Source organism: Homarus americanus, unplaced genomic scaffold, assembly GCF_018991925.1.
Source record: "Homarus americanus isolate GMGI-L3 unplaced genomic scaffold, GMGI_Hamer_2.0 scaffold29716, whole genome shotgun sequence".
NCBI classification, from domain to species: domain Eukaryota; kingdom Metazoa; phylum Arthropoda; class Malacostraca; order Decapoda; family Nephropidae; genus Homarus; species Homarus americanus.
In genome coordinates this window covers 13362-17822 of record NW_024738687.1, presented here as the reverse complement: position 1 = coordinate 17822, position 4461 = coordinate 13362, and the positions used below count along the sequence as shown (strand labels likewise).

The 4461-nt window shown below is 32.4% G+C and overlaps 1 long non-coding RNA gene across 1 annotated transcript; it reads left to right on the top strand.

The window, feature by feature from the left end:
- The first annotated feature begins 1349 nt into the window (after positions 1-1349).
- LOC121874324 lies at positions 1350-3662 on the top strand. The gene is made up of 3 exons (XR_006090392.1): positions 1350-1511; positions 1842-2112; positions 3271-3662. It is a non-coding gene; the product is annotated as an uncharacterized LOC121874324 (long non-coding RNA).
- Positions 3663-4461: the final 799 nt, after the last annotated feature.

The window sequence follows — 4461 nt, the reverse complement described above, 5'->3', positions numbered from 1 at the left end:
GGGTATTAACATATTATTGATGCCTATGTAAAATATGTTGAAATTTCTGTGTCATAATGATCAAGGGAATAATTTTAATTATGCCCTTTGTCCTTGAAAACGTCAATAACATGCCATCTTTGCCTGGAGAGAGAGAGATAGGTTCAGGGTAACAACACCAATGAAAAAGAAAGTGTAATTTTCTCCCTCTCTCTCTCTCTCTCAATATTTTTGGTCTATTACAATCAGAACAAAATTTTAGAGGGAATGTGTATAACATCTTTATGTAAGGGACATTATAATCAATACTCGGTGGTAGATGTCGCGCATGATCTCATCACAGCTGGTGCTAAATTATTTGTTTAGTTTCGATTCTGATTCGTTTGGAAGGAGAGACAGGCTTTTTGAGGTGGTTGTACGTACATCCACACTAAGTTAAACACTCAGTATTTCCTCTTAAGAATAATAAAAAAAACTATTAATATACAGTAAAAGTCCAAAAATCCGGATGCCAGAAATCCGGACCACCCGAGAATCCGGACTTTTCGAAAACTCAAACTTTTTTTTTTTTTTTTTTTAGCTGGCTTTTGTGTGTATGTGCGCATGCGTGAGCGCCACAGCTGCACAGCGACAACAAGCGATCGCCACTTTAAAACGAGCAATCAAACTGTGACAACGTATGTAATTTTGAGTCCTACTCTTTCCATTTACAGAGCCCATAATAATGGCTCCTGAAGTAGATAAACTCCGTTGTGTGAAGAGAAAGAAGAACACGTTGAAATTGGGTGACAAACTTTAAATAATTAAAATAGAACGTGGTGTGAGCAATACTGTTCTAATGGAAACATACAACATTGTAGTCTACAATTTATGATATAAAAAAGGCAAAGAATAAAATTCTAGAATTCACAGCTTTTTCTTTAAAACTGCTCATTTTGATAAATGAAGCATGCTATATTTGCTAATGAATAAACTATCAAAATGTATCTGTTCATCTCTTCTTTATTCCTCCTTAAATTTGAATTTTAAAAGTACTGCCTGAGAATCCGGAAAATCCGAAAATCTGGACCGACCCAATCCCCAAGCAGTCCGGATTTTTGGACTTCTACTGTATTTAGATAATCTTTAACAACATATTGTATTGGATGCTTCTTATTATTAACAATAATACCATATATGTTTAACCATGAGAGACTTAAGCTTGTACTACAAATACATATAGTACACTATATATACGGTATATATTTAATATGACAGGTAGGTTAATTAACCCACGTAAAAAAATCTAAAAAAAAAAATTCCATTGATGTTTTTGTTTTTAATTGCACCAGTGAAGTCATGATTAATTTATTCTGCTTTATTAGTTATTGAAGAAACTGTAGTATATCAGAAAAATTTTCTTTTGTAGAAAAATTGCTGAGGTAGAACGCATCGCCCGTGAGAAAAAGGAGTTAGAATACCTTAAATTGCTTGAAGCACAGCGCATTGCTGAGTTACAACAAGCTAAATTGACAAGCTCAGCAGTTAAAAAGGTAAAAACTAAAGTACTTATTTTCCTTTTGCTGCATTATTTAACAATTGGTAATTAATGCAGAACTTCCTTTAGATAACATCATCTTTTGCTCAGTTCTGTTTAATGTGTTATTATGCCTGTATTCCATCAGTATTCCTCTAATCCTTTTCTCAAATTTATTATTTCTTAGCTCCTTAGTAACATCTTCATGTCCACTTTCCACATGAACCTGTAGCTTCAGTGCTCAGGTTAGTTTGTCAGCATTCTCTATTGTATTTTGTTGATTATTATGTTGTAATGCTTTTATTCATCTTATGATTATATATCTCACACTGTAATTTTCCTACAGATTGCACTAGCTGATAACAAGGAAACTGGACTAAATCATACATTCACTTTAAGTGATAACAAGGAAAATGGTCTTAATACCACATTTTCCAAAACTACTGGACCGTCTCAGTCAAGTTCTACTGGGAAAAACAAAGATAGTTATGACATTACACCAAACTCCAAGAAATATAAGAAAAATATTAATAATTATGATATAAATGATATTGAGAGTGATGACTCAACTGATGAGGACAGTGCTCCTAAGAGGAAAATTCCTCCCTGGGCTATGAGTAAGTTTAAAATTTGGATATTAATTTTTTCCTATTGTTTGGGATTTTATGAATAGAATATGTAATGGTTACATACTTATAGATTGTTGTATCAGACACATTGCAGTAGTTATATTGTACAACCTCCCTCGGTATTTTTGTTCCATAGTAAGGCAGGTTGAAAGTGCAAACAATGGCAATTAAAGTTTGCGTGATGTAGACTCAAGTTCTAGATTAATTAATTTATTTACATTTTCATCTTGGATTATCTGCTATTGTTTGATGTCTTTCCAGCAACATAAGTGAAACTAAGTTTCTAATGCACTGATAATTGTGGTAATTAGCACTGTCTTGCCTTTCCACTGAGGTTGAGTTGGCAGCAGCATAAACATATCATACTGTTAGTCTCCTTCAACATGATGAAGTACACTGACTCATTCACACAAAGAATATTGCCCATGCTGTATGGCAAAACTTGAGGGATTGCCTTTAATCCTGCCATAATGATAAATTAGCGAGCACAATTTTTCTAAGCTGAAACCCCGCCGTGAAATAGTTAAGCAAATATTTGGGGAAAACTTTTAAAAGGATAAAGTTTTATGATGTAGATGGCTGGGTAGTACCAGTGTAATGTTATATTGATGGAGAACAACTAAAAGGAAAAAAAATAATATAATATATATATATATATATATATATATATATATATATATATATATATATATATATATATATATATATATATATATATATATATATATATATATATATATATATATATATATATATATATATATATATATATATATATATATATATATATATATATATATATATATATATATATATATATATATATATATATATATAAAACATAATTTTAGAGTAGGGAAAATAAGGAAAACGATATAAGTTGTCATGCAAGTAATGATTCTTCTCTAATCTTTCTCTTTTAATGGGAACTAATTAACATCTAAAGAATAGACAAGTGGAGTTGAGTAAATAGGATATTAATAACTTAATGCAATACTGTACTGTATTGTCATATCAAAATATTTAATTTGGTAAAAATATAGATGTGACAACTTGTGATACTGTCAATATACAGTGTACCAATTCTGTATACAGTATTATTAAAAGGAAATACTAACATGTTATTTATTGTTTAATCCTTTACAGGATCTCAGCTCACAGCTCCTATGATCAACCAAGTATACTCCGGACCTGTGGTTGAGGAGATCTTCCCTCCGACTATTCTTCTCACCACACCTGATCTCACCCAAATCTTTCCTAAGCGGAAAAAATTTAACAAACGCACCTCTTGTGCGATATGGACTACACCACTTTCTAAATATTTTGAATAATGTTAGCTATATACAGTACTGTGTATATATTTTATCATGCTTCATGGTATAAACTAATGATTTTCAGTTAAGTGTTATTAATGCATTGGAATTGTTTTCCAAATTTTTAGAGTACATAACTTAGCATTTCTTAATATATAGGTATTTTCCAATTTACGATGGGGGTTGTGTTCCTGAAAACCGTAACATAAACTATGAGCCCTTTAACATGGGTTTCACTGGGGTACATTCCTGGCCAGTCCGATATAGACATGTAATCCAGAAATAATAATCCTTCAATAATTAAATAAATACAGGAAAAATTTAACAACACTGACCACATTAATAATAACAAGCTTGGTCATCATCACATGTCCCCTCCAAGGCTAGGGAACTCTTGTTGATGGAACAATGATGTTTTCAAAGAAACAGTTACATTACACTGATCACCTCGGTCAGCAAAATTTTAACAATAATGTTTTCCAATCACCAATAATGGCAAAGTATCACAGCAATCACAAGGTTATGCAACGATTATTAATGATATCTTTCGTTACACGAGTGAGGCCAGATGCGATCATGTTGAAACAAAGCTCTGAACTGTACAGTAGTTAGCATGGTGGCCATGAGATGGGACGCAGGTAAGTGGAGCTGCATGATATATGGGAAAGTAATTAGAGCATATTGGCCAATTTGGATTTAATAAGTGAAGGGAAAGATGCGCTTCCCCAGTGTTTACATTCCGCGTCAGTGAGTTAACCTAATGATAACTATTTTTAGTGTGGATTTTTCCTAACGTATATAGTGAGAGAGTGTTAAAACCTAATTAATGTTAACGTGGATTATCGTAAAACGGATGATCTTAAATCGGTAAATACCTGTAAGTGGTTTATTTTCTCCAGACATAGTGACAAGTACCCCGGTATAATTTTTAGCCTGCTTGTACAAAGTGCAAGTACACCAGAAGGTGAGCTTCAGTCTTTTGACAGCACTTGTCTGTTATGGGTTAATGAATAGGAAGGAATGT